This window comes from Kryptolebias marmoratus, linkage group LG22 (genome assembly GCF_001649575.2).
Source record: "Kryptolebias marmoratus isolate JLee-2015 linkage group LG22, ASM164957v2, whole genome shotgun sequence".
Lineage (NCBI taxonomy): Eukaryota > Metazoa > Chordata > Actinopteri > Cyprinodontiformes > Rivulidae > Kryptolebias > Kryptolebias marmoratus.
In genome coordinates, this window is record NC_051451.1 from 29615565 (window position 1) to 29624493 (window position 8929).

The window sequence follows — 8929 nt, forward strand, 5'->3', positions numbered from 1 at the left end:
TGGAGCTCTAAACCCGGTCCTGTTGGAGCTCTAAACCTGGTCCTGTTTGGAGCTCTAAACCCGGTCCTGTTAGGAGCTCTAAACCCGGTCCTGTTAGGAGCTCTAAACCCGGTCCTGTTTGGAGTTCTACAGCTCAGTAATGGGTCACAGAAAGTTGGACTTTAATGACTGAACTGCGGTTTTAGATCTTTAACAGTTTTCACACAATCACAGGTTAAGTTGGAGGATTCTTGAGATTTTACCACAAAATGTTCAATTTTAGAGTCTGATGATGATGTAACTCTAACTTTTCAGTTGCCTAAACTTTCCAACAATTTAACAAACAAACCCTTCCTTCTTCAACAGTCTTTACTCTTCTACATTTGTTTGGTGGATGGGACCAGAGGGTGTTCTAACTGTAGAGGGATCACATTTCTTCTGGAAAGATCTACTCCCGGTTACTGGAAAGGAGGGTCCAGTCAATAGTTAAATCGGATTAAAGAAGAGGAAGGTGGTTTTTGTTCTAGGGTACTAGAGGGAGCATGGGACTTTCCTCATCCGATCCACATGTGTTTTGTGGATTTGGAGAAGGCTTAGGACCTTGAACCCAGGGGCATCCTGTACAGGGGCGGAGGAGAGAACTTTGGGAGTATGGGTTTGATGGCCCTTTACTCAGGGCCATTCTTTCACTGTACCAAAGAAGTGCAAGTTTGGTTTACGTAGTGGGCAGAAAGTTGGATCTGTTTCCAGTGAGGGTTGGACTCCACCAGGGCTGCCTTTCGTCAGTGGTTCTGTTCATAACTTTTATTGGCAGACTATCTAGGCATAGCCAAGGTGTGGAGGGTGTTGAGTTTGACGGTGAGAAGATCTTGACTCTGCTTTTTGCAGATGATGTGGTCGTCTTAGCTTCATCCAACTGTGACCTCCAGCTCTTTCTAGAGAGGTTCGCAGCCAGCTGTGAAGCGGTTGGGATGAGAATCAGCAGCTCCAAATCTGAGGCCATGGTTGTCATCCAATAAAAGGTGGACTACCCACTCTGGGTGTTAGGGAAGAGGTTTTGCCTCAAGTGGAGGAGTTTAAGTATCTCAGAGACTTGTTCACAAGAAAGGGAAGGAAGAAACAGGAGATTGACAGCAGAAAAACAAAGTTCTTGATTTATTGGTCGATCTACTTTCCAACCCTCACCTATGGTCATAAAATTTTGGGTAGTGCCCAAAAGAACAAAGTTGTCAATACAGTCAGACGACATGAATTTCCTATGCAGGATGGCTGGGCTCAGTCTTAGAGATGGGATGAGCAAGGCCATCCAAGAGAGGCTCAGAGTAAAACTACTCCTGAACATTGAGAGGAGCCAGCTGAAGTCGTTTGGACATCTGGTTAGGGTACCTACCTCTGGAAATTTTTCAGGCATGTCCTTCCGTGAGGATGCCTTGGGGCCGACCCAGGACTTACTGGAGGGAGTATATCTCTCAGATGGCCTGGGAATTCCTTCATGTCCTCCACAAACTGAGCAGTGTGGTGTCTGCAGGTCAGTGCAGAAAGGAACCTTCTCCCCCACACACTCAGTCACTGAGACAGTCGACTCATTTAAGTACAGGATGTTCACCTCAACAACAGACTGGACTGACAACACTAACCCTCGGTACAGGAAGGGCCAGAGTCGGCTGCACCTGCTGAGGAGACTGAGGGCCTTCAGGGCTTTAGGTCACTGTGGTGGCCTCTGCAGTGTTCTGTGTCAGGGAGTGGACAGCATGAACAGAGACAGGATGATTAGGTGAGCCAACTCTGTCCTGGGCTGTCCACAGGTGTCCCTCCGGGGGGTGGGGGACAGAAGGATGCTGGCTAAGCTAACATCCATCATGGTGTCCATCATCCTCCACCCCCTGTACAACCCTGAAGTCCCTGAGCAGCTCCTGCAGGAAGGAGGCCTCCTGAAGGTCCTTCCTGCTCACAGCCATCAGAACAAATAACTATAATAATCTCATCACTTTACACTTTCTCCTCTGCGTTTCTCTTCATTCATGAACATTAGTCAAATCAATAGGCACTTTCACAAAACACTTTAAGGTAGGACTTTGACGCCTTCTGGGCGCCTCAGTGTGGTTTTTGAATCGACCGAGGCATTGAAGGGGTTAAAGCCAACCCCCTCCGATGCTCTTTTATGCCGTAAAGCAAGGAGGTAGTAACAGAGCCAAAACGACCGACTTGTGTCAAGGTAAGTTGACTTTGTTGTTCAATAATATGGTGAAGTGATAACATATGGTCTGTGTGAACACCTAATCATAAAATTAAACAACAATAAACAGGTTCATTACTGAGGAATAGTTGATGATGACGCACTGCAACTTTGTATTTAGTTTAAAAAAAACTTGTTAACCGCAAAGCTAATTGCTAAACTGAGTTAATAAGACAAAATACAATAACACAAGACTTAATTTATCCCACATGGGGGAAATTCAGATGTCACAGCAGCAACAGAACAAGGGGGGGAATTCACAAGCTATTTATTTACAAAAGTACTTATATGTATATGAGTATGTATTGGCTGACGTGATTCTTTGATTAGGCGTCTTCACAGGACACCTCAGGCCGGGCCTTAGACATCTTCTGCCTGCCTTGGTGGGATTTCTGCACGGACGGAGGCGGTGAAGGGCTTGAAGCCATCCCACCCCTGCTGCTTCTTTGTGCTGTGAAGCGAGGTAGCAACAGAGGCAAAACAGTTGATGTAAAAAGGTAAGCCAACTTTGGCTTCAAAATGTGATGAAGTGATGACATATGGACTGTATGACCACCCGGTGGATGGATTAAACAACAAACAGATTCATCACAAAGGGAAGATCAGTGACGATGCACAGCATTTTATATTTAGTTTGAAAAGTTAGTTAATCACAAAGAGAATTGCTAAACTGAGGTAATTCATCATGTTTAGAAAACAATACAAGGGAGACATCCTTCACATCTCAACCCAGCTGAGTTCTACTCCATGCCTGTTTTCACTTCATTTCTGAAAGCTCATGTCTCTGTGATTTCTGTACGGCCGAAGGCAGCACAAAGACTGAGCGGTCTGTGCAGCCATTTCACCAAACTGAGCCTAAAGAGAGGCATCTGTTTCCCTTCCTGACCCAATGCTTCATGGCAGGGCTCTGATGGGGTGCTCTGTTAATGAGCGCTGGTGATTAGTGCAACAGAGTGAGATAGCACTGAAGGGGGGCATTTTAGGATGCACATTAATGATGGGACACATACCAATGGATAGCTAAGAGGGGAGGAGGCACACTGTTGTAGCAGGGTGAACTAACTGAAATGAAAAATAAAGCAGTTTAGGAATGCTAATTCACTGTTGGCTTGAGAAAGAGAAGTGGTGGTGGGGATTTAAATTCAACACTTTAAATGACCAACAGTGAGTGAATCAAAGATGCATTTTATTGTTTGTTAAGTTTCAGTCAGGAGCTACTGGAAGTGTGGTCTGCCTAAGGAAAGGAAGGTCCTTGATGCAGGTTAGATACACTGGACAATGATCACCATACACTCACAGTCTCACATCAACACTCACTAAAACCTTTAAAGTCCCCAAACAGAGAAACTCAGTCATTCTGACCTCTGACCTCATTCAAAGCCATACATTCTGACTTTATGGCATGGATGATGATTTCCTTGTTGCTATAGATACTTCAAATGACTAAATATTGTCAGAAAGGTATTTGTGACAAAGTATTTTATTAGTTGTAATGTGTTCAATAAAGCTTAGTTGTAAAACGTCCAACAGAGATTCTGAAAAATGTCCAAAAACATTTTTAATCTTAGAACTAAAAAATGTTCTGCAGAAAAGCCGAAGGGTTCTAAAGCATATCCTACCTGACATTCCTTCTACCACAAAGACAGTTTGGGACTTATTTTGAACAGAGGCACAGACAAAGGAATGGACTGAAGATATAGGGACGGATGGAGTACCGAGACATGTACAGGGAGCTGAGGGAAAGACAAAGGACTGAAGAACAGGCAGAGGACTGAGGGATGGACAGAGGACTGGAGGATGAATAGGACTGGAGGATGGACAGGGGACTGAGGGATGGACAGAGGACTGGACAACAGACAGAGGACTGGAGGACAGGCAGAGGACAGCCTGAACAGAAGGTGGATTCATGGCAGCTCCATTCATAGGAACAAGATCCTGATAATGAGCAAAGTGAGCTCCTCAGCAGTTTGAATCATCTCTCTCTCTCTCTCTCTCTCTCTCTCTCTCTCTCTCACACACACACACACACACACACACACACACAGTGATTAGTCTCAGATTCCTGTCATTCCTGGAGTCAGTCTGTTAACACAGACGTAGGAAAAGGAGGCAGAGAAAATCCTGACAGATTAAAACAAACTGACAGCAGCACATGGTCCTCTGTCTCAGTCTCACTGTCTTTGTCTGTCTCTGTCCCCCCCCCCCGTCTGTCTCTATGTCTCTGTCTCTCTCTCGTGCAGATGTGTGAGCATCTGGAGAGTGGGTGGTGGGATCGGTGGGGTTGTGACTCGTGTGAGTTTCTTTCTATCTGTAATTTCTCGTCCTCTAACTTTAATGTGGTACATTCGTTTGTTTGCAGGCTGAATGGTGACCCTGTCTGGTGTCATGGACCACTGAGCTGGAGGTGTGGGGCTCACTAAGCTCTTTCTCCACCAAGGATTTAAACTTTGTTTGAACATGAACTGCTCGGTCCAGGATTGGGCCTTAGGGTTTGGAGAGCTGGTGGGATATGATGGCTTCAAATCCGCATTGCAAAGGAAAAAGTGTGATTTTTTTTTAGACAGCGTAGATAAATTCAGCAGTTGTTGAAATTGGTGTTGTTATCCTAAATACATATATTTAGCTGGTCCCACTAATCCAACCCAGCTGAAAGGATCATTCCGAAATGAAATCCTGGCCAGAAGTGTGACATGTCTGTAGATGAGCTTTGTTTAAAGTCAAAAAATCAGAAGCCTTCAAATGCTGGGGATATCTCAGCTAAATTAACCAAAGCCCCACCTCTGGGTTCTGGTAGAGAAGCTGAGTTACACTTCAATGCAGCTTCCTGTCAATCCTGCCCCCTCTAAAGCCGGTCCTGTTTGGAGCTAAAAGAAATTAAGTTTCAAGGTTGCTGCTGTTTAAAAAAACCTACAAGTGGCAACAAGACCAAATGTTGATGCAACCAACCAACCTGTTTTTAACTTGAGAGGTTTCACCTGTAAAGACCTGTTTCCAGCAGCCTGAGGCTAGCTCTGGTTTCACACACAGACAAGTCATTAAAAGGACTGACAGCTCTCAGGGTGGGAAGCTAAAACATCGGTACCCTCCAGGTGAAGGACTGCTTGTTGAGACGTGAAGGACTGTCCTAAGTTTAGTACCTCAGTTTGAACCCAATACCAGTTCAGCAAACTCTAACCAGGCTTTATTTTTTATAATTCAACATCCACAGCAGATTATATCATTATAAGATTCCCTAAATATGTCATGCTTGTGTTTTAAAGCCAATAGGCTGTAATAGTGATGTAGACAAGACTAATGTCTCCCCTAGTGGTGTCGGTGGACTTCTGTCTTCAGCTAGTGGTGTCCATGGAGTTCTGTTCTGCATATTAGTATGTATATGCATATCTTAGTTATATCTTAGTTCTGTAAGCATTCATTAAACCAGAGGATACTGGTTCCTGACGCTGACCTCTTTGTCCACTCATCTAAGGAGAAATCAGAACCTTTGAGTGGACAACACATTTAATGATGGCCAAAGATTGGCTGCTAATAGCTGTGGAATGATAATTGTCCTCTTGCTCAGGTTTCAAAGAGGACACGTCTGCAGTCAGAGAACAGGAAGGAGAGCTCAGCGTACATATCATTAACATCTGAGAGAATTACTCCAAGTTATTTTGGATGAACTGTGTGTGAATATCAGCACTAGTCCAACCCTAGGTTCAAGCCCCAGGGTTGGACCTGAGGTCTTCCTGTGTGGAGTTTGTATGTTCTTCTCATATTTGTGTGGGTGTTCTCCAGTTTTCTCCCACAATCCAAAACCTGCATGTTAGGCAGCCTTCAGGCAATCATTTCTGATTGGCTGAATTCCTCAACCAAAGCTACTCATCATGCATCATGAACTGTTTATCCCATCAGTACAGCCGTCTGCAGCCCTCCGGTTGGACTCTGAGCATTCAGGTAAAGCAGTTCTGTAAAGAAGTGCAGTTCTTGTTGACAGCAGATGATGTTTCCTAGTTTATCAACTGCACAAACTGAGCTGTTAGCTTCTGTTCCTGCTGCTACGATCACCCGACACCACCTCTCATGTGAAGTATCTCTCTTGAACAGACTAGGATAGGAGCTGCAGTTAAAGTCCTGACTGAACCCTGAAAGAAAAAATGTCAATGTATTTTTATTGTGAAAGATCAGATTTCATGTCCTGTCTTCCTATTAATCAAGATCAAATAAAACACAAGTCAGTGAAAAATAAAAATTCAGATGTGTAAATAAATAACATTAAAAATTATGATGATAAATATTTCTCCCTGTTTTTCTGTCAAATTTCAGTTTTTCCCAGGGACCAAACAAAGCCTTAAGAAGGGCCTCTGTTCTGATGGTGTGAGCTGGCTCAGCTGGTCTGAAAAATAACAGGAAACACATGTGGAGAGAGTCCAGGTCTGAGGTCCAACCTGACCTGGCAGGTTCCTGAAGACACTTCCTCATCAGGTCAGGACAGTGAAACAGGACAGGAAGTTCTCAGAGCTGAGCCCAGCTACAGGAAGTGGGTACAGACTGACTGATGGATGTTTTACTGATTCTGCAGTAAGCAATAATGTTTATTCTGACACACAGATCAGGACAAGAACAGACATGAATTACATCACCTAAATCATCATCATGTTCTGCCACAGAGGACTGATCAGTCTTCATTACAGATTTATTAAGAATGCTCAGACAGAAGGTGAAATGCAGAAAATACCAAAAGTCTTTCTGGCTTTCCCTCTGCTTCTTTAAGATTAGAGATGCTTTAATAAGGTTAAAATATGACCCCAACCTCCCATCCAGGCCAAACCAGCACGACTCAGACCAGGCAGCTCCTTGTTGGCTCAACAGATCTGGATCCTAAAGCAGGTGTGTTTACCTGGTTTACCTGGTGTGTGTATTCACACCTACCTTATCAGAACCAGTAGTCTTTCAGGGATAAAAGCCTGGCCCTAATACAGTAAAATGTTATTTTTGGGTTTAGGTCTGATTTGTGAATGGAGCTGGTGTTAATGGTTAGGCTCCAGGTTAGTGTGTGTTGATGCTGTTTCTGTGGGTCTGTCGGAGCCGGCTTCATCGCTCTCTGAGGGTGTGGTGGCAGTTCAAAGAGATGGAGCCGGAGATGTAGGGAGACGGGGAACACAGGAACCTTTATACTCACCTTTAGCTGAGCCTGGGAAAATTCTGCAGGACCCCCCACCGCCCACCTCCACCTGTCCTCACCTCTTTACGGGCAGAGAAACAAATGGACTCACAGCTGCTGAACACCAACACACCAAACTCTGTCATCAGAAGGAAAAAATATTTCAACATCTGATGGATTTTAGCTGAAGTGTTGAAAGATAGACAGGTGGTGGGTGAAAGCACCAACACACTCCTACAGAATGAGTAAAAGGATAAAATTATTTTTATTTATTTTTTAAGTGAAAATTAAAAAAAATAAAGTATTTGTTTTAAACTGTGTGCAACTCAACAAATCACACACAGGAGGCTGGAGGGTAAAACAAAGCCTTCAAACTGTGGACAACAGCGACCTCTAGTGTCAGAACAAGAAATTATCCTTGAATTTGAAATTGAAAAGTAAACACAATCAGCTCTTCTCACATAAACACATTATTAAATCAATTTCACAGAAATTAATGTACATCAACATCATTTTTAGAGTATAGTAAGGGCTTGACCACATGTTTATAGTTTATGGAAAATATGTCCGAAGAAAATAGTTAAAAGTTTGAAGTAATCAGGTAAAAAATGAAATAATTTAACTTTGATTTATCCAGTTTATGGTATAAAAACTCCTCTCAGTCAGTTATTTGTAGGGACGGAGCACCACAGGCCTCAGCTGCAACTGAGGCTAAAACTGTTAAAAACAATCAAAAATGATGTTCAGAATTATGGGATTAAACAATTAAATTACAGACAATGCTACATCAAAAGTGAGATTCATATTTGGGAATAGTAGATATTTAGCTTTTGTCTCATTTAAATGAAGTCCATGGACTTAATTATACTTAATAATTATGCTTATAATTATTTATACTTCTGAATATATATTTAGAAGTATAAATGTATAATAAACTTTACAGACTGTAATGTTTTATGTGCACTGATCTGAAGGGTTTGTGTTGTTACAGTGAACATCTGAAAGTCTGCTCCAGGTGAGGCTCTTAGATCTACATGTATATAAGATAATGTGGATAAATAAAAGGACTTGCAGGCCGAGGAGTGTGTCTAAAAGTCTGCTCCAGGTGAGGCTCGAACTCACAACCTCGGCATTGCTCTGCTTGTACTGTCTTATAAGTACCGCGCGCTAACCGATTGCGCCACTGGAGCTCTCTGCCATCTTGGCCCGGATGCTTATATAAACACAGAACTGCGGGAGGCGCTGTAACTCCAACACTCTTTAAGACTTTAACTTCTTTTGTTCCGAGTCGACAACAAACTGACTTCTAATAAAAACAGTTCAGGATAAGAAGCTCCCGAGATTTTCAGGAAAAGATGTCATATGGTTTAATTCCGCGAACTGACAGACCGACCGGAAACATGAGAGAGTGGAAGACGAGAGAAGGAAATGTGTCTTCGACCTGTCTCTCTGTCTGTCTCTCTGTCTGTCTCTCTGTCTGTCCTTCTGTCTGTCTCTCTGTCTGTCCATCTCTGTGTCTCTCCCTGTCTGTCTGTCCACCTGTCCATCTCTGTCTCTCTCCCTGTCTGTCT

At 43.3% G+C, this 8929-nt stretch overlaps 1 non-coding gene across 1 annotated transcript; it reads right to left on the reverse strand.

Moving 5' to 3' along the window:
- Window positions 1-8455: 8455 nt before the first annotated feature.
- trnai-uau lies at window positions 8456-8548 on the reverse strand. The gene is given in 2 exon segments: window positions 8456-8491; window positions 8511-8548. It is a non-coding gene; the product is annotated as a tRNA-Ile (tRNA).
- Window positions 8549-8929: the final 381 nt, after the last annotated feature.